The sequence below is a fragment of the Blennius ocellaris genome, assembly GCF_963422515.1.
Source record: "Blennius ocellaris genome assembly, chromosome: 24".
Lineage (NCBI taxonomy): Eukaryota > Metazoa > Chordata > Actinopteri > Blenniiformes > Blenniidae > Blennius > Blennius ocellaris.
The window spans coordinates 5,541,717-5,564,002 of NC_137673.1; the positions used below are offsets into that span (position 1 = coordinate 5,541,717).

A 22,286-nucleotide genomic window follows, 5' to 3' on the forward strand; every position below is an offset into this window, starting at 1 on the left:
ACACACACACACACACACACACACACACACACACACACACACACACACAAAGAGAAATCTCATGATACATTCATAAATTTTGCTACACACAGACATCTGTGTCTTGTCGTCCTAAAACGTGACACGAGACCAACTTTGTTGATTTCCTGTGAAAACCTCTGGCTGCAGCCACCAATTACAGAGGAGCGATCTCCCTGGGGGGGGGGGGGGGGGGGGGCACCTTGTCTCAACCTAAGCCTGCTTAAGTGACCTATTTTGGGCCGGGAGGCGGCGAGTGGAACACCTCGAAGGTGAGATTATCCCGTGATGAAATACAAGGCATCGCTGCCACAAATTACCCCCCCGGATGAAACGCCACCAGGACGCTCCGATGCCGTGCTGATGCCCCCCCCCCCCCACCCCCCCGGCCTCCCTCCCACCCGCCGCCGCTTCTCTCTCAACAAGGCAGAAAAATATTCATGAGTAAACAAAAGAAGTGATTTGAAAAATGGCTGCAGGAAAAAGAGATTAATAAAAAGCATGAATAGTGTATTATGGGAGAGCTGAGGAGCCGCCGCCATGGCGCCGGGGTTACGGGGAGATTGCGTTTGGGCTTTATTAAGAGTGCTGCTCTTCGTCCTCGTCAAGGACCCTAAAGAGGAGGAGAAGCTTCGACGTGTGAGTGACAGCACAGTTTAAAAACGCTTCAGTCGAGTTCTAAGCGACACTGTACGACGACACAGTTCACCATTTGAAGTGAGAGTTTTACGGTATCGTTATCAGAGGAGGAGGAGGAGGAAGAGGAGGAAGGCTGCGAGAACATGGTTTTGCATTCACATCATTTAACGAATTTCTTTACGTCCTCCGACATGAGCTCACGCTGTGCGTTTAGAAAGTGTAGTAACTATTCAGACTGTAGATACTTTCAACTGCAACATTTCTAAACAAACTTCACTCTGTGGATCGCACAGATACTCTCTGAATTAATTATGAGTTTTACTGCACTGAGGCAGTGCACACAGGAAATAGATTGTTTTCACATGGATTGTTTTGTTTTCATGCGTCGACGAGAGTGTTGTTGATTCCAGTTTGTACGTTTCACTACGTTAAAGTGAAGGAAGGATTTATAGCAGGTCGTTTCACCGTGTGCTCAATGTTTTTGCCACAAAGCTTCTAGGTGTGCAGAGTTCATGACCTCCGCCGTCATTGGTTGTCAGCAATCCAATTCAACTTGATTTATATAGCGCCAACGACAACAGTCATGTCATTAGGACCTGCGTACCGCAGTACGACTCAGGAAAAACTTTGGTGAACCAAAGATTAATATATTTTGTGATGCTGTGTTGGTTTTGGACAGAAATGTGAAGGAGAAGCAGCGTCGGAGCTTCGATTACTGTGTGAGCAGCTCTTTAAAACCTGGACGTTTCCCTTCAGCTGCTGCGGCAAGTAGAAAATCCCTCCTGTTTACAGAGAATCCAGAGACGTTACACACACGCACGCACGCACGCACGCACGCACGCACACACACACACACACACACACACACACACACACACACACACACACACACACACACACACACACACACCAGACACACAAGTGCTGACAAGTAACAGCATTTTACACCTACTGTTAAATACACGAGTCCAATTATGGTTGTCCTCGTTAACGTGACAGCATGTCAAACAAGCACTTCCTGGTAACTGCCTCTTATCTTAATTGGTCTGGTCTCAGAGGAGGGTCCGGCTCGGAGCCGCCGCGGTCACACAGTCTGCTTCTCGTCTGCTTCAGCCTAACACCGTCTCATTTGGCTGTCACCGTACCCAGATGAAGCCGCTGTGGAGACGTCCACCGTCATCCCGGCACAAACATCGGCAGGTTTACGGAGCAACGGCTCTCCATCGGATCGCGGGAGAAGTTCCGCTTTTCTCTCTTTGAGTGGTGAAAATGAGCTCATTTCATCCCGGGGACCTTAAACTGAGCTCATTTTCTTTCATTTCTTAACTGTATATCAAATCTTTACAATAGACGACCGAATAGTCATCAAGATGTTGGATTTGTTTTTTTTTTTTTTTTTTTAACATTACAGTGAAGCCAAACACTGATGGACACACCCAATCTACAGTGAAATTAAAGCTGCACTGTCTGCAGGTAACACTGTGCAGGAGCTGCTGTGTACATGCTCCTGTTAGTTTGGGCGGGCCTGGAGGAAGTGAGGCCGGCCTGCGCGGCATCAAACCCGGGGGCCCGACTGCAGTGGAGGAAAAGTGTTTATTGTAGCTACGGCTGCCTGGAAGTGACTGTCAGACGGCACGCATGCTTTGGAAACAGACGCCATTCACACACACACACACACACACACACACACACACACACACACACACACACACACACACACACACACACACACACACACACACACACACACACACACACACACACACACACACACACACACACAGAGCGTGCAGGAGCTGGTGTCAGCGTCTGAATGTGCATGAATGAGATAATGTGTAAACAGCTGAAATATTTGGGAATGCGACTCACTCATCAGAGGAGTTAAAGGCCTGAATTGTGTTTCTCTGTCGGCTTTGTGATAACCAGGACATTCTTTAACCTGAGCACCTCCAATTAGAGGAGGAGGAAGGGGGGGTGGGGGGCTGCTTTAACCCGCCCGCTTCCCTCGGAGGCGCTCTCGAGGACGCAGAGATGTGGCGGCAGGATATGGCGGTGGAGCAGCGGGCTGAGCTTAGATGGCCGGCGGCCTGCGACGCTCTATCAATGCAAACCAGACGACTTCCTCAGGCGGAGAGGACCAGTCTCTCTCTCTCTCTCTCTCTCTCTCTCTCTCTCTCTCTGGTTTTACATTCACTCTGAATGCAGAGGAGGAGGAGGAGGAGCAGATGAAAAGCATCTTCAGGATGTGGGAAACATCTGGTTTCATATTCTCAGAGCTGAAAGGAAATTGCAGATAGACAAAACTCTGATGTTTTGATTTTGGGGATGATGTGATGTTCGGTTGATGCAGAAATACAGGAGCTGAGCGGGGGGGGGGGGGTGGAGGGAGGGGGGGTTGATACAGCCTGTGATAGCTGCTGCACATTAGATGTGGAGGAGACACACAGGAGACAGTGAGGAGGGAGGAGAGATGGAGGAGATAGAACAGGAAAAGAGACACAGATGTGTTTCTGCTCTCAGCGCTTCACTTTAACCTCTTGTCCTTCAACCCTGACCTCCAACGCTTAGTCATCACTTTACTACACCTTTACACTTATTTATTTACAGTTCCCCTCTTTGAGGTTTTTGAACAGTTGCTGATTTTATTACTTTTATTTTGTTATTATTATCATCATCATCATCATTATTTTGCCATTCACTTTCTGGAGTCTATTATTTTTTTTTACATTTTTACTTACTTTTCTCTGTCTTTGTGCAAATACATATATTATTAGTTCTGTTATATAAACTATTCAATATTGTTACTTTTCTAATGTTACTTTTAATGTACTTTTATAATATTGGATTCTATTTGTTACATTGTTGCCCGACAATTTCCATCCGAGAGAAAGTCTCATTTCTCCATTCGAAACACATGCAACACATTTCTCACTGACTTCCTGGATAAACTTCTTCAACACGGTCACACATCGATATGCGAGCTGTGCTTTGAGCAGGGAGCTGCAGTCATGTGTTTCCAGGCCTGAAAGGGTAAATCCAACTTTCTTCTCACAACTCCAACAACCATCAAACTTTGATGCGGGAGCAGGAAAGTTAAGTTTCATCTTTCTCACGGAGCCAGAGAGAAGACTTGAGAGAAGACGGAAGAGCGAGAGAGAGAAAGTGCTCCTGTGTGTAATCACTGCCTTTATTTTAGCTAAGTAAGAGACAGCGGCGCTGCAACATGCAGAGAGAGAGAGGGAGAGAGAGAGTGAGAGTGAGAGTGAGAGAGCAGCCCGACGGCGTGAGTGGAACAGGCGGTTGTATTTTGACCCTCTCAGCTGTGGAGGAGGTTCGGCTTGTTCAGTGCCAAAAATGCTGCTCCAGCCTGTGAAGGGCTGTAGAGGCGGATAAATAACCTATGAACTGGCCTCCAACCAAGAACACAAGTAGGTGGAATTCTGTCCGGAGAACGCTCAGGTCAACATCCAAAGTTCCCACTGAGATGATTTTTAATCTCCTCATAGCGCCTATTAAACTTATTTATGCAGGAAGAAGTCACTTAGAACGAAAGTTAAAGTGCAGCAGGCTCCGAAACATCTCACACCTAAAACTCTCCAATTAGACACAAACAGCCACACCAGGAAGTAGCGAGAGAAGCTAACGGCTAACGGCCACAACATGCCCCCACCGGGTTAACCCATGAGTCAGTGGGAGGAAGATGCTCTGTCATCTGGATGGACAGTCAAGATAAACTGCCAACGTTTAACACACTAATGCTAATCTCAGCTTCTGTGGATACGGACTACCGCGAATGCTGATGAAAGCCGGGCTCCATAAAAGAGCTGAGTCATCACTTTTCTCACTTTGTATGGGGAATATTTCTGCTTCAGATTTTGCAAATTTCACTAAAAAATTGCAAAGAAAAATAAAACCCAACCCCAAAACAACTCACTAATAAACTTAGTGACCCTAAAGTTTATCTTTAAAGGTCATTTGAGGATTAAGGTTTGGAAGCTTTCAGAAAGCGTAAAGCCAGAGCTCTGATGCACTTCAGAAGGGCCACATGTTCGATGCCTGCAGAAAAAGGAGCCTGGGAGTGACATGTGAGCGCGGGGCTGTTTGTTTTGCTCACAGCTGCCGAGGCTGAGCCCGGTAAAGCCGTCTGTGTCGACGTAATGTGTGCTCCTGCAGAGCTCCAGCAGCCGCCTCGCAGCCCATGAATCTCCCTGCAAACGCTGCAGCAGCCGACAGATGGGAGGAGGTGAGCCCGGTCGTCCTCCAGGCCATTCGCGCCTCTCCGCGCTCTGCAAAGCAAAGATTTACAGCGGCCGCGTGGCGGGAGGAGCAGCCGGCAACATCTGGAGGAGCGTGCGGCGCAGCCACGGCTGGAGGTGACAGCGGCTAATTTAAAGCTAGTAAAAGTGTTCACGGTGGAAGAGTGATGGACAGCTGGATCCCCCGGCTGAGCGGGCTGGGGGTCTCACTGGGGCCGCAGTCCCCACCCCCTAGCTGGAGATCTATCAGCAGGAGGAGGAGGAGGAACACAGGAGGAGAGAGGAGGTGCAGAGGAGCTATCACACACACACACACACACACACACACACACACACACACACACACACACACACACACACACACACACACACACACACACACACACACACACACACACACACACACACTTCCACAGAGAGACAAAATGGGTCAAACTCTGTGTTTCAGTATGAAGTGTCCTCGCTCTCCACCCACCAGCCATATGCACCCAGTGTGTTTATGTTCGACTGTGTGCTGCACTTCAAACGTGGCGAGAAGTTTAACGTCACAATAAGAGGCTCTGTTTGTGGGACTTTTCTCTCGGAGGGAGTTAATTGCCGGGGAGAATTAATTAAAAAATGTTGACTGGAGAATTGTACATTGATTACTGTAAATATTCTCCAGAGTTTCTCCGGGCTAATTGAGGAGCGTTCTGCCTGCTGCATCTTATTACGGCGGCTCCTGGACGGGCCACGCTGCTCCTCTGCCAGCATTGATTTTTCTTTGCTCCTGCTTTGATGGAGCTCACGTCTCCAAAACATCTGAAAGCACACGGAGCGGCCGCGAGGATCCAGGAGCTGAGCGACCCAACCGCACGCCTTCCTGGATGCATTTCCCGCAGCAGCCGTCAGCTAAATGCACCTGGAGCATTTCTGCATGTCACGTTTGTTCAGCTTGCAGGACGCCCTGATAACGGAGGTCGACCCGATAATGAAACATGACCGGTGGAGGGTGAAGAGTCAGGGAAAGGTGCAACATCAGACCCCCCCCCCTCACCCCGCCGAGATGAAAGAGGAGGAGAGGAGCTGCATGCATCGACGCTATTAAAATTTAAAGGAACGAGCATGTAGGAGTGCAGGAGGAGGCGCCGACCTGCAGGAGTAGCAGACAGATGGAGGAGGAGACGGAGAGAGCGGAGGGGTGAGGGAGAACAGATGAAGAGGCTCAATGAACGAGGGCTTAAATCAACAGGCGCAGATTTCACAGGGAACAAGTCGAGAAACCTGCAGCTTGCAGAGATACTGCAGATACAAAGTAACTAGTTACTGTCGAGGGTCAGGACGGAGAGACGGCGACCAGCCCGCTGAGTGAGTAACTTCAGTTACAGTTACAGGTAGTTCCAGCGTGTCGGGAGCTGCTGCGGCCCCTCGTGCTCGTTAGCCGAGCGATTCTGAAGGTTGCCGCTATCATTAGTCCTGCTCGCCCGTTCGGAGCGTACGGGAGCCGCTGTGTTTTGATTAGGGCCTCAGCCTTGGCCCGGCACCCAGCCGCGGTGTATTATGCCAGGGGTGGGGGGCTCAGGGCCGAGGGGCCCGGCGGGGCTGGGCTCATCCTCACCGGCTCAACATCAAACAGCCCGGAGGAAAGGACTGCAGCCCCTCAGGGACCCCTCCAGCACTGCTGCCTGGGTAGCTGGATACACTCCCCGCCAGGGGCAGAGGGGGAGGAAATCAAGGAACCACAAGGGGGGGTAGGGGTGGGGGTGGGGGGGTTACATGTCATTACACCTGAGAAGCTGGAAAAGGAAACATGTAAAAAGTGTTTCTAGAAATTTCTCACTCCCTCTAACTGATGTAACTTCAGATAACCTCCGACTGACTGACTGTCAGTAATGCTGGTTCATCCTTCCATTTTCTACGACGCTTATATCTCAGCTCATCTTCGCTCAGGGCAGACGCTACCAGGAATTTTTTTTTAAATATTTTCTGAAGTAACTAATCAAGTAATTCCAGTGCGTTTTGAATCAGTAACTGTAATCCAGTGCTAATGTTCAGTAATGCAGACGCTGGTGATTACTGTCAGTTTAAGCATTTCAGGTATTGCTGAAGAGGGGTCAGAGGATTAAACAGGAGGAGCACAAGGTGGAGGAGGAGGAGGAGGAGGAGGAAGAGGAGCTGCAGCCGTCCTTGGAGAAAAGGCGAGCGCTCGATTTTCTGTTTGCTGCCATTTGTCTTGTGCTGCTAAGAGAGATCAACAGTCCTCGGCACACAGATCAATATTCTCTTAACCCGCACCTAATCTGGCCACAGTTTCCTCCAATTTCACCTTCCCTGACTCACCCCCCCCCCCCCCCCCCCCCCTCCTCCCCTCCCCCCCACCTCTTTTATTTTCCCTCTCCTCTACTTTTCAGCAATCATTTTTGGGGAGTTGGCGTGACGGCCATTTTTCATGCTCCTGGTCCGAGCAGGTGACATGGAAGCGAAGGATGTTTCTGTGTGTGTGTGTGTGTGTGTGTGTGTGTGTGTGTGTGTGTGTGTGTGTGTGTGTGTGTGTGTGTGTGTGTGTGTAGCGACAGGGAGGTTGATGGATACGATGTGTTGGTGGGACGGCGTAGCCCCCCTGACGCCACTGAGATAGACTAGCTGCCTAATCGGCCGCATGACATCGCAAATTCAGCTTCCGTAACAACCCCCCCCCCCCCCCCCCCCACACACACACACACACACACACACACACACACACACACACACACACACACACACACACACACACACACACTTCCACCCCTCCCCGTATCGTATCTTGTGTGCATCACCAACACTCCCAGCGTGCTGTTGGAGCAGTTGTCAGGGCTGTCCTGGTGACTAAATGGAGTGCTGTCAGTGTGACGGCAAGGAGAGGGACTGTGTGTGTGTGTGTGTGTGTATATGATGTGTGTGTGTGTGTGTGTGTGTGTTATTTAGAGTTATTCATTGGACTAACAGATGACCCTCTGAGGATGATTTCATACATATGACACTAATTACATTAAATTAACTATAGTTAGTCGTATTTCTTTCTTTAAAAGTATGTGGATCCTCCTGGAGGACCACTGTCTTCTGTCATGTCCGTACATCAGCCACCCGTACACACAAAGCCCGCCAGTGTGTATGCCACACACACACACACACACACACACACACACACACACACACACACACACACACACACACACACACACACACACACACACACACACACACACACACACACACACACACACACACACACACACACACACACAATTACTGCTTTCTCTCCGAGGGGCTGCAGTCCTTCCTGGTCAGGGTTACGTCACGTGGACATGTTTACATGTGTACATGCCTCTGAGAGCGAGTGACACACGCCGGGAGTCACATGCTGCATCATCACATCAATATTTTACATCACAGTTCAGTTCCCAGCATAATCATTTCACTGGGAATGAAGAGAAGCACTTCTGCTGGGAAAACAATGACACCTTTTCACTACAAACTATGAAAACACGGGAGGTCACAGAAAGGGATCTCTCAAAGAGCTTCCAAAATATTCTTTCATGTTCATGATGCAGTTGTTTTATCATGACCACAATCTGACTTTGAGATTCATTATTAAACTACATTTGGGCTCAAACTGGTCTAAAGTTTGTGTATTGGCTGGATTAAACTTGTGTTCCGGACCTGATCTGGACCATCAATTGTGCTTCATGTATTACGATTCTGGACATTTGGAAATCTTGCTTTTTGGAATGATACAGACTGACTTTAAGCCGGTCTGCAGTATTTCTGTAAAGGTAAGGTGATGGACGAGTTTAAAGCTGATTTTAGCCTACTTGAACCATATTTGGACGAAGTTCAGACTGACGGTTTTCAGTACCCTCTTACGCGATACTTGATAGTTTTAGAACTGGTTTTGGAACGTTTACGACACCTTTTGACTGTTTTTGGAAGGTTTGAAACTTGTAAACCAGTTTTGTGATATCTTTAAAAAATATGTGTAAAGTTTGTTTCACATGACTTTCTACCCCTTCAGGACAGTCGTTTGAAATCCTGGAATGAGTTTAGTTGATTTTTGATTTGATTTAACTTTTTTTTAAATATCTGGTATAATTCAACATTCTGCACCAGCTTGAAGCTGTTTGCTATGAAGTAGTTTTTACAAGTTAAGGTGTGATTTGGACTGATGTGAACTGGTTTAACAACTCATTTCATAGGCTTGATACTGAACAACACTTTTCAACTGTGGATGGGTTTGAGACTAGCTGGATGTTGGTATTTTGGACTGGTTCTTGATAGTTTTGTGTTTAAAAACTTAAAACTATCTCTTGCCGGACACAGATAAGCTTGAACAGTATCGATAATAGAAACTTACTTTTCAGAGTCTGTACTTTGAATACTTTACTTGTGATCGCATGCTAAGTTGACCATGTTTTCCTTGCAAAAGACTCCCAGCAGGAAATTTTGATTCAAGAATAAACAAGTGAGAATAACAAAACCGAGCCAATCCGTTGCCCGGAGCACAGTTTGTCACAGTTTCTCTCACAAACGGGGAAAACTGGACGGCGGCGGTAACAGGAAGCACTCATGAATGACACTGAACCAGTACAGGTGTGTGTGTGTGTGTCTGGTGTGTGTGTGTGTGTTTGTACCACAGATGGTAAAACTGTCAGTCTGGCACTAAACTGTCCTCAGTTTTCCGAACCCGGTGGAGAAAACATCCATTCAACATTTCAGCGTTAGCGTGTAGCCGCAGCTGAATGGATGCTACTGTACTGTCTGCAGCCGGCCTGCATGCCAGTTGGCAAAATGACTCTTCCAGACTGTGGGCTCACGGCAAGGAGCATACAAATGAAAATAGCAGCGGCGGCGGCGGCAGCGGCAGCAGCAGCAGCAGCAAAGAGGAGCACTGGTCTCTCTCCAGCCAAGCGTCTGCTAAGCATTTTAATGGGGATCAATGGAAGGGCAGGGACAGGAGATCGAGGGGTTGATTGGCTGGCCGGCCCGGCGCTCACACAGCCGCCGCTCTCCATACTGCCTGCACTGCTGTTTACAGCCAACACAAGCTGCTGCGACCTGCACCAGCTGATGTTTGTGTGTGTGTATGTGTGTGTGTGTGTGTGTGTGTGTGCGTCTGTGTGTCTGTGTGTGTGTGCAGGAGGGATTTATGCAGCAGCTTATACTGTTTGTACGTGTGTGTAATTATGTGTTTGTATTAGAGAGGTACCTGTTTGTGCAGGAAAAGTGTGTTTTGGATAATCAATTGCGACACACACACACACACACACACACACACACACACACACACACACACACACACACACACACACACACACACACACACTCAGAAAGGAGCTTCCTAGTGTTGCACATAAATCAGGTGAATATTGTCTAAAGTGAATGTCATCGTTGGCTCTTCTCTCCTCTTCCTCCACCTCACTATAAACTACATCTCCTCCTCCTCCTCCTCCTCCTCCTCCTCCTCCTCCACCTCCCCTCCCTCCTCCTCCCTCACCCCTCCTCGCTGCGTTTGGGTTTCTGAGTCCAGGCGGTAATGAGGGAGCGTTATGCAGTGCCATAAACGGAGGGGCTCGCTGTCAGTATGCATAAAGGATGAGACAGAGAAGATGGCGCTGGGGTCAGGGGGGGAGAGGGGGGAGGTGGCGCGGGACGAGGGGGACAGCACGGTGTGTGTGTGTGTGTGTGTGTGTGTGTGTGTGTGTGTGTGTGTGTGTGTGTGTGTGTGTGTGTGTGTGTGTGTGTGTGTGTGAAAGCGCTTCTTCCTCTGTCACACTCGCGGTGAGTGAGCACTCAGTGGCGAGGCAGAGAGACAGACTGGTGAAATGGGCTCCCCTCTGTGCCCGGCACACAGGTGTACTGCAGAGTGTGCAGCGCCCCCTGCAGGACGCGAGGAAGGAGGAGGGGAGGGGAGGGGAGGGGAGGACCCCTCCATTAGACCCCACCTGGATCAATCTGACAGCAGCAGTGCAGCACATGTTGCACGAAATTGGGGCCGATGCTGCCGTCCAGCGTCTACAAGGTACGACCGACTTGTAGCGTTCCAGTTGACCGATTATCACCATCCATTACCGGTTGGAGAAAACCAGGAAGTGGTTTGCCCCCCAAAAAACAAAAAAAAAACGTTAATACTCAGTCACAAGCAAAAATTCCTAGTTTTGAATTCCAAACACACAAATTGTCACTGCAAGAGGACGGAGCTTAAAACGCTTCCACTCCTCACCTCTGAAGAATAATTCAAAAGAAAAATTGACACAAATGCTGGGATCCAGTTGTGTCGGAAAGTCGAATTCCAAGCTCGGAAATTCAAACCCTGGATTTCAACCTCAAAGGGAAATGCGGCTCTTTCTACAACCACGATGCAACACTGATAACAACTGGGAATTCTGAGTCTTGAGGAAAATTGAAAATACTGTGGTGTTGCACTCGAGTTATTCCGGAACCCGGAATTCCTTCCCTATATTCACTGGGAAGCTTCAGTCACTCCTGAGAAATTCTGGGGGGGGAAAAAAACACCTCAAGCAAAGCTTCAACTTCAATTGAATCGGAATTCCAAGTCCAAAAAATAAGTGGGAAACATGTTAATGTTGCCTTTCAGTTGTGCAGGATTTAAGATTATCTTGTTATTAGTCCTGCATAAACTTAAATTCCAAACTTGTGAAGACAGACTGGAATGTTGTGTTAGAATTCTGAATATCAAGTTAGAAATTCAGAACCCAGAATTTCAACCTTTTTAGAACTTTGGAAATATCTTGAATTCCCAGTTCCAAGGTTTACTGAAACTCACTGCAATGTCATACATGAAGTTTATCTGAATATTATCCTTGAAAGTAGCTTTCACTACTCTGGAAATAATTCCCAGTTCTGAGACAAATGGACCACACTGCAATATCAGATTTCTGTTGGAATACAAATTTAAAAACTTAAAAGCTTTTACCAATTTGAAAACTAGTCACAATTCCAAAATACCAGGAATTATGAGGACGTCTGGAACAGGCTGCAATGCTGCAGTAGAGTAGTGACTCGGGATTCCTAACTAAGAACTGAAAGCTGCATATGGGGTGGAGCTTTTCGAAATTTAAACACAAGTTTAAATTCTGAGTTTGGAGGAAATTAGAACTGGACTATGTTGTGCTTTGCAGTGCAGAGGAGCCTCGTGAATATTGGGTACCTCGCGAGTGCGTGGCACGGTTGGAATTAGGAGCTGACATTGGTTTAATTGAAGTGTAACAGGAACATAATGTGGAGGAAAGAAAGGGCAGAGGACCATCAATTTCACCCTCCGACTTCCAGAGATGACGCTCGTCTGCTGTTAATCGACGTCTGGAAGCGATCCACACACACACCTTCCACATCATTAGCTGGCACGTTTCACGCTAGGCGCCACAACAGAGCGCGGGGATGCACGGCTCACCGGCGAGTGTACAGGATACAGGGTGTGTGTTTGTGTGTGTGTGTGTGTGTGTGTGTGTGTGTGTGTGTGTGTGTGTGTGTGTGTGTGTGTGTGTGTGTGTGTGTGTGTGTGTGTGTGTGTGTGTGTGTGTGTGTGTGTGTGTGTGTGTGTCACAAACAAGGACGCATGGCGAGAGTGCGAGCGGATTACAGCGGGTTCACAGTGTGTACGGAGGAAGCGTGGCAGCAACTTGGCTCCATAATGGGATTTCTCTCACACACACACGCACACGCACACGCACACGCACACACACACACACACACACACACCAAACGAGCAGGTGAGCTGTAACAAAGCAGGGTACAGATCCTGTCTCAGCTCAGAGAGGTAAGCTGCTGCTGTAGCGCCGGCTCAGTTAAAGACACATCCCCCCCCCCCCCCCCCAAGTGAAGCCAGGGGTGGGGATACAATGAGCTATAGTAAAAATGTTATTTTTGTGCTCGTAAAAGAATAAAACAGCTGCAGACTGAGAATGCAGCAGATGTGGTTTCGACACTCACAGTGGCTCTGGACTTGGTCGAAACCAGTTTCAAACCTTTCAGGCTCATTGTGTTCCAGTTCAGAACTGGTTTTGTGTGACTGGTTCTGAACCACTCTTGGAATAAAGCAACATCAGATTACTGTTGTACCAGTTCTGGACTCTTCATATTACCTTCAGACTGGTTTGATTTTAGTTTCTGATTATATTTGAATAGCTTTGAATGGGTATAAAGTAATTTTTTGACCATTTCTAGACTGGTCTGAATTGAGTTATAACTGGAGAAAGTATTGGACTTTAACTTTATTAGTTGCATTAACTTTTATTTAACCAAGAAGGAAAAAACTATTGAGATCATCAGCATATTTATAAGACTAACAATAATGACAATGTACAACATTTAAAATGATATAATACAGATTTCTACAGGCAATATGAAAATATGATTGTGCAAACATAGGAATAAAGTGCAATAGGTAGACATTAAGGTACAAACTATAATTTTTCGACAAGTTTGAATCTGGTTTGTCTGAAATTGTTAATCGCTCTCTGCAGGATTCGGGTTCGCTTGGTTTGAAACTAGTTCTGGTTTGGTTTGAGACTGGATTTAAAGCTGCGTTTACGTTGAATCCTGACTACCTTCATCCCAGTTGTAATCCAGTTTAAAGCCAGTGAAGCAGTTTTGGACTGGATGTCCAACTTTAGTTGCTCTTTGTGGATTTTCCACAACAACCCACAAACTAATCAAAAGTGTTTTTGTGTGGAGGAACCAGGCTGCTGTGCATGTTTGTGTCGACTTGTTCAGACTGAAACTCTTAACTGGGAGGGAAGCAGGTGAGGAGGGAGGACTGACCAACCGCGGGCCACCTGGGGACAGTGTTAGCATTTAGCGAGCAGCGTCCACGTCTCTGCACACACAGCTGGAGGGAAATCAGCCAAACTGCCAGAGTGAAGGTCTCACAGGCTGCCGAGCACTGAAATTACACCCCGAAAGCACCTGAACACTTCACCACAAAATGTGTCGCTGCAGCTGAAAACGAGAGCTAGCGAACAACCCGCTGCAACGTTTGATTATTTCAGCCTCTCTGGTCCTCTTTGTCCTCGCCAATAACTCCACAAAATGCCGCTTTGGTGTCCTGGACACTCGCCCGCCGGGGTTCTGCTGCCTCACAGCGAGGGAAAAGTTAGCAGGGAAACTCTCTTGACGGTGAAGACAACCGTCCCCCTGTCTCCAGGCTGCAGCCGGCCAAATCAAACAAGAGTCCAGAGTCAGAGGCTGGAAATCTCCACAGACGGGTGTTTGTGCTGAGAGGACATCTCCCTCTCACGGCCCATATCTATAACGCCTCTCAATGTAACTGCTGTTCAACCGGTAATCACACTACCTCACACACACACAATCACCATTTAACGCAAACAATAGAGATAGAGAAGCTTGGACTGGCGACAGATTGCCTTTTAACTTCGTGTTTGTTTTCCTAAGAATTGAACCGGTTTCTGACTGGTTTTCAATCTGGGTTAAGACCACTTTCACTTGCTTTCAGAACCCAGTTCAGAATGGTTCTGTGCTGCTGTTTACACTTGGTTCAAACAAGTGTTGACTGGGTACAGGTCGTTTTCTGGGCCAGATTCAGAAACGTTCAGAACTGTTGTTTTTAGACCAGGTTTGGACTGGTTTCCAGGCTTTTAGTCCTGGTTGCTAGACTGACTTCTGCTTGGCTTTTAGACAGAGTTTGAACCATTTGCTGGACCAGGTTTAAACGGGTTTCAAAGTCTGCTTTCAGACTGAATAAAGATTAGTTCCAACTGATTTGTAATTTGATTTAAGACTTTTAAAATTAATTCTAATTGTAGTTTGAACTGGGTTTTAGAGACTGATTTTAGACTTTATGAGGAGATTTAGACCGCTTTCAAATTGTCCGGAATTGACGTTCGCAAAGTTTTAGGACTTATTTTGAATGGGTGTCAAAAGTGGCTCCACATTAGTTTCTCACTGATTTTCAGACCGTATTTTGGAGCGTTTTTTAATTATTTTGGCTGGGTTCAGGCTGCTTTGTAACCGGTTCGTACAATTCGAGGTGATTAAGTAGAGGTTTAATTTACAGTACATCATAACTGCTCACTGTGACGGCACAAACTGGTTAACCTCTGCTGGAATAGCTTCAGGATCCTGAGAGCCTCTCACCTGCCCTCACCTGTCCTCACCTGCCCTCACCCCTCGGAGGAGTGAGAGGGCGACTGTGCGATGTGTTTGCACAGCCGACCGCAGGGATGGAGAGCCACCGTGGAAAAAGCGCTCCCAGTGGGTGGCCAGCGCAGGTTCGCCAGTACATTCCGGTGTGAGTGTGTGAATGAAGTGAATGTTCCCGTCAGGTTTCATTTAACTCTTTCACGGGCGGCTCAGGAGAGCTGGACTTCCAGTCATGATGACTTTAAAACCACTTTAAGTGAATGAGAATCACTGACAGTGGGTCACTTCCTGTTGATGTCCCGAAGCCGCATGGCGCTCTGAGGAATCGATCCGGGCGCCACAGGTCAGTGCGGTACTGGTGTCTGCGGTGCCGCAGCGTGAAGGTGTGCGGAGCGGCTGCTGCATTAGTTAGTGTGATTATGTGGATCAGGGCCGCAACAGCTCGGGGTAAAAGCGCTGGATTAGATAATGCTATTATCAGCACGATAGGAGCATTAGCGTGGATAATTCCGCAGCGGAGAATCCCCATTAAACCTCTGCACAGATGAGATCCAGATACAAACTCACAAAGAAGCACCCAAATCTGTGAATCACCAGTCAACGCCAGGAAGCAGGTATTCTACAGAGCAGGATCAAACAGCCGTCTTATCCTGAGTTTGCCGCTGCACCACCGTGTCGCCTCTCTGTTGTTCCACGCTCAGAAACACAACAGGACGACAAGATGAGTCACAAATCTCTGCAGGTGATGATCACAGTTTCTGGAAAAGTCATCAAACGATGCAAATCAGGCGTGAATCCGACTCACGGGCTTTATTCTCCCACGGTGACAGTACGTCGCATTTCAGTCCAAAAGAGAGCGTCGTCACATTGTTAATGAGCGAAGCAGTCCTGTAACACCACAAGGTGAGTTCTTCACACCTTTCAAAGATATAGGAAGTTCTTTACCGATTACATTGTGATTATCGAGTTTCCTTTTATGCTTATTTTGGAAGTTTTCCTTTTTTTACTTTGCATCTTTCAGAGGTCATTTTATGACGTTTAGTTATTTGAAGTTGATATCCTGCAAGCCGGATCGTCTTTTTGTCACAGTTTTTCCTAGTTTGTTTGATTACGTTGCATCTTTTGGGGACATTTTGTGCATTTTAAAGACTTTTGTGCATAATGGGTTGGGATACGGCAAGTTTTTCAGATTGTTCTGCATGTCATTTGGACATATTTGTGACTACGTATAAAGAATTTTATAAACTGTTCTCTTTGCAACTGCCTACCTGCTGACCCAATAAAAACATTTTGCATCATTTTTGTAATGACTTTGTCTCTTTTTTATACATTTTTGTTGTGCTTTTCTTGACCCCCCCCCCCCCCCCCCACCTATTGGCCAGATTAATCTCTGAGTCATTTGATGAGAGGAGCAGGAAGTGTTGCCCTCCTGCATGCCAACACTTACCCTGTTTCTGCGTCCCAGTGCTGAGGTGGGCTGCTGGCGGGGTTGGTGTGGGAGGTCTTTGCTGCACGCTGCATCCGCACACAGCTGCCGTCACAGTAAACCTGCAGAAGATGAGCCCTGGGTATAAATAGCACGCCACGTTTTCTTGTCCTTACATATTTAGCTGCTGGATATTTGAATGCAAATTAATGTGGTGGGATTGGAGAGGGTGTTTTTGTTGACTGGAATTAGTGTTGTGAGCAAGCTTTCTTCTCCATTCTCTGCCTTCTTTTCTCTGCTTTCCAAATTACAGCTATTAAGACCAGACTGGTGTGAGCCAACACGGCGCTCCGCTTAATGTGATTTCCCCCCGCGCTCAGAACAGAGAAGAAGAGCCCATGATTCATGGGAGCGCCGCCGAGACGCGAGCATGTCCACCTCCGACATGTGCACAACACACACACACACACCGAGTGTTTAACTGAATGTGTGTGTGTGAGAGCTTTTTAAATGAGCATTATGATTTATGACATCCTGTATTTAAGCCACAACACTAATCTAATGAATGGAAAGAAACATGCAAACGCTCACGGCCTGTTTGCAGAAACCGGGCGAGCAACTGTCCACACACACACACAGACACACACACACAGACACACACACTGTTGTAATAATGTGACAGCAACACGCCGACTTTCTCCCGACGTCTGCCACGCCAGCTTTCCACACCCGCCATTGGCAGAATGAGGTTTGACAGCTCTACTCGAGGCCTGGCGATTGGCCGGCCTCCAGGGACGTAGCAGGAGAAGAGAGGTGCCCCCAAACAGGAAAACAAAGCGGTCAAACCAGCCCCCCCCCCGTCTGGTTTCGTCACGTACAGTCGCACAGCCATGCTGAGAAGCGGCGAGATACGGGGCGAGTGTGGAGGCCATCTGAGGGAACCCGGCGCTGAGAAGTGGAAGTGTGAGTGTTGACAGCAGAGCGGAGATACTGAGGAGCAGCAGGCAGAGAAAGGCCGTCACTCCACAGCTTGGTCTGATTCACAGGAGAAGTGTTGAGTCTGAGGGTGAGGTGGAAGAAGGCTGATCAGAAGAGAAATACATGGCCTGTTTTTAATCACGCCACTCCGAGAAGTTAGGACTGAAACTGAGCAGCTCTCCCAGGAAAAAACAGCAGGTTTGGCAAAGATGGAGCAGGTGAAGCAGAGCAGCAGGTAAAGGTTTAGCAGAGCAGAAGCAGCAGATATTTTTTGAGTGCAAGCAGAAGCTTTAACACGTTGTGTTATCAGGTCTTAAGAATAATAGAATGTTCAGCGGAATGATCAATGTAGCAGAAGCAAGTTTAGTCGGATAACTGGATTAGCAGAGTAGTCGGATCTTGAGATGAGAAGCAGCAAGTTTATGAAAATAACAGCACATTTAGCAGAGTGTCAACAGGGTGGCAGCAGGAATAGTTTAGCAGAGCAGCATCAACTCCAGGTTTGGCTGAGTTGAACAGCAGCTTTAGCATATTAGCAGTAGCAGGATTAGTTGCACAGGTTAAAGAGATTCCCAGCAGCTGGTTTAGCTCTTTAGTAGCACGTCAACAGAGTAGGAGCATTTTTCTGAGAAGCACGAGTGGTCAAACGGCCCTCAGCCCCCCCCACCCCGTCCAGTTTCGTCACGTACAGTCGCACAGCCATGCTGAGAAGCGGCGAGATACGGGGCGAGTGTGGAGGCCATCTGAGGGAACCCGGCGCCGAGAAGTGGAAGTGTGAGTGTTGACAGCAGAGCGGAGATACTGAGGAGCAGCAGGCAGAGAAAGGCCGTCACTCCACAGCTTGGTCTGATTCACATACAAGTGTTGTGTCGGGAAAAAAAACACAATTTTTATCCACACAGAGAAGTTCAGAGTCCCGGCTCGCCTGCAGATCCCAGGGCTGAGGAGGCCGGCCCACCTCGTAGATCAAGGCTTAACGTGGCCCGCGGCGCTGCCAGCGCGGCCCAGACAAATGACAGTTGGTGGAGGTGGGGTCCCTGGGCAGCACAGGGTCTGAGCCAGAGCCTGCAGGACACAGAGCTCAAGCAGGGAGAGAGGCAGAGTGCAGGGCAGAGTAGTGGGGTGGTGGTGGTGGTGGTGGTGGAGGGGGGGGGGCCTCACTCGCCTCTCTAATGGGTCCCCAGACATCTAAGCTTGACCTTCCAGGCCCGGTGCATTCATCAGCAGCTGGTTAGCAGCTAGCGCTCGGCCAAATAGCTGCTGCTAGTTAACTGCAGCGAGAGGTTAATGCTGGCTTGTAACGGAGCCGCGGGGACACGTGTTTAATGCAGTCGTGTTGTGAGTTGGTGACTCGGCTGCAGCATCGCTCCAGCATACTGCTGCGTTACACAGCAGAACGGTCGAGTCTAAAATCAACACACGCCGGAGTCAGAAATCTAAAGGTGGACAAGTTGCATGAGAATATCTACACACACCAAGAGAATCAATAAACGAGAGTGAAAGCTTTTCTTCACAACAGAGAGAAAAGTTATGAACGTCTAAGTACGTCAATGCACCTTGTGTGCGTCCACACAGATAAGGACAGATGAGTTGCACCTGAACGCCTCATGTGTGCACACGTGAAAGATTCCCACAGCACCAAAAACACTAGTGTGAAATAAAATGCATGTGGAACACTGAGCCTGAGAAACTCCCGTGGGCACGCACGGGAGCGGATACAGCGGCTTGCAAAAGTATAGACACCTCTCGAACGGTTCAACATTGCAACCACAAATGTAAATGTATCTTAATGGGATTTCATATGAGAAATTGTAAAAATGTGCATCAAACCCCTGACCAGCAGGCAACTTGATTTAAATCAACAGATTTATTTTTCACTGTTTATTTTTCGTCTAAATATAGAAAAGCCTTTAGAGTTCCAGTGAGACATGCATCATTGTAAGTCTAACTGAAATGTGCATGATGAGACACGTTAATGAAGCCATAATAACGCGCTCAGTTCATTGAGTCGACAGGTCGAGGGGAATTTTACATCTTAGAGAAAGTAAGAGGTTTGCTTTTGTGCTTTCTGCAGCCTAGAAATGAAAAACACCACTTTTCCTGACCACTCCTGCCTCGTTATGCCTCCTCTCATCCGACTGCACATCACAGGAGTCCATTCCCCATTTCCAGCCTCCTGGAAGGTTCCTCATCTCTATGCAGCTATCATTTCGCTCCAAAGATGTCCGCCCGAACGCTCGCCCTGCAGCAGCAGCAACCCACAGCGCATCTGAACTCTGCATACATTACCTCCCTCCCCCTCCATAGGGCGCTGGGCTTTATGCGGGAAACCGGCCCCATTTATCAGCATCCTCTACTGCCCCCCCCCCCAGAACACCCACCTGCTGCTCGTGTGGCTGCAGTCGGGCGGCAGGATGCAGAGTGGCTGGAATCTGCAGTTAAAAACAAACAAATGTCCGTCTTTTACATTTTCCGGGCCGTCTGAAGGTGAACGGGAGCTTTCAGCACGCTCGCCCCGCTATTGGCTGCTAACGCAGGGCACGCTTTCCACAAATCTCCAGTTGTGTGTTCCTGCTCATTCCTGTCAGATGTTTTGGGGCCAACTGGTTTTAGATTGAGTTTCAGTCTCGTTTTAGATGTAGACTGTGGCTCAGATTAGTCTCTGACTATATTTAAAATTGAGCGGCGGATTCAGTTTAGACCTATTTTGTTGATTTTAATAAGCTGGTTTGAGACGTTTGCACCGGCTTTGAACAGGTTGAAGCAGGTTTCAGAGAGGGGGAGGGACAGTTTAGACAGGTATTAGGCCTGAACTAGTTTCAGACTGGTTTGACACAAGTTTTTGTTACAAATGTAATTTTGTTTTTTGGGTTTCATTCTTGTTCCAGATGCTTGAACCGGTGAGTGTAATCTGCTTTTTTGTTTGTTTTTTGTGTGTAGTTTTTGTAGATTTTGGAGTTTCGCTAAAGCGGCTTTAAACTGCTTTTTGCACTGCCTAAAGCCAGTTTGCTAATAGTTTCAGGACTGGTTAAGACTAGTTTTTCAACTGATTTTAGGACTGGATTCAAAACTGGTTTTAAAACAGAGTTTAGATTAATTTATATCCAATTTCAGGACTGGGTTTTAACTTGTCTTAGGACAGAGTTTAGAGTAGTTCCTAAGTGGTTTTAGGACTGGGTTTAAACTGGTTCTAGAATTGGATTACCACTAGTTTCTCACTGGTTTTAGGACTGGGTTTAAAACTGGTGTTAGAAGCGTATTTAAACAGGTCTAAGAACTGAGTTTAGAGACAGGATTTAAACTGGGACACGTTCCCCACGGTCACGATTGCTTATGCTAAGAAAGTACAGCTTTCCACCGGGGACGTGGCCACAAATCTCCCATCACATGTTCCCTTTGTTGATTTCTGAGAGACAACAACACTGCGACGCTTATCTCCATTACAGCCTGGCACTGCGGGGAGCCCCCCCCCTCCCCCCCGCCCCCGCCCCACAGAGCCTCTCGCCCAGCGCCTTATTAGCAAGCAACTCCCTCATCCTCGGAGTGGGAGCAGATAGAGAGCCTTATCCCTGCGTCTCCTCCTCACGGCCCCTCTTCGCTGGCTCCCTCTCTGCAGTCTGAGCCCTGAATCACAGAGAGAGGAAGCCGCTGTGGTTATTTATAAGCTCCCACTAAAGGCTGGCTGCTCTTTTTAAAGCCTGGAAGAAGATGAGCCTCCTTTGTGCTTCTGGAAAACAAAAACACGGGATAATGCCGAGTGAGTCGAGGATGCATGCAGAGGTTAAGTTTACCGGCCCCCTCGTTCTCCTGCAGCCCTCTTCTGCCCCCCTGTTTGTTTAGCCTGTGTTTATTTGTTTCTCTGCAGTCCTGGGATTAATTATCATAACCATATGCCTGGCTAATACATCTTTCTCCAAGCCCATAGCACTGCAGCCTGCTACTTCTCCATTTTAATTACAGCTAACATCGTTAGCCTCGTTTTGCTTATTTCTAAATTCTAAATAGAAGCAGAAAATGTGGGACGGGAATAATGAGGCACTGAAAAGTTACTTCTGTGACAGTCACATGAGCAAAACTAATGCTGCATTCCTCCTCTGAACTTTCAGCTTTTCATCAGCGAGACTGACTGAAAGAAGACCTGCTTTAAAACTGGTTCAGGACCAGATTTAAGAGTTGTTTCAGATTCAGACTTTGTTTTGAATCCAGTTTTACTGTTTATAGAGAGATTTAAAACAGACTTCAAGTTTTCAGTCCAGTTTTAGTCTGGTTCAAGATATCCAGAGCAGTTTAATCAGTTTTCAGAACGAGTGTCGGGCCTTGTTTAATATTCATTCTACTCTGGTTTAATACTAATTCTAAACTGGTCTAAGGAGAGTTTTGGTCACGATTCAGACCCATTTCAGTTCTGGTTTTATTGCGGGTCGAGATTGAATTGAGACCTTTTTCTTTTTGGTTCTATCACAGCCTTTGACGAGTTTCTAATTTATTGTGGACTGTTTTTTATAGTGTTTTCAAGCTTTTTTTTACTGGTTTGCAATGATGTTTTTCAGACTGGTTTCACACAGACAATAGTACAACGTGAACGCTTTACTTTCCCAGACCTTTGAATCCTTTAAAACTAAGAGTTGTTTTCCTCAACCTTCACACAGAACACCGCACCCTCTTCAGATGCGCCGGCCCAATGCCGTCTGCGGTGAAGGTGACGCTCTGTAAAAGACAAAAAGTGCCTGCTAATGGCATCGGCTCATATTTTACCAGTTCGGCTGTGTGCCAGACAAGTTTAGTCTGGAGACGGTGATCGGGGGGGAAGGGGGGGGGGGGTTGCTGAGTCAATC

At 47.6% G+C, this 22,286-nt stretch overlaps 1 long non-coding RNA gene across 1 annotated transcript in view; it reads right to left on the minus strand.

Annotated features, from left to right (window-relative positions):
• LOC308147586 overlaps window positions 1-16,554 on the minus strand; it is a 62,856-nt gene extending 46,302 nt beyond the window's left edge. Inside the window, exon 1 of the long non-coding RNA XR_013937162.1 lies at window positions 16,495-16,554. This is a non-coding gene — a long non-coding RNA (uncharacterized lncRNA). The remainder of the gene's footprint in view (window positions 1-16,494) is intronic.
• Between the last annotated feature and the right edge of the window lie 5,732 nt (window positions 16,555-22,286).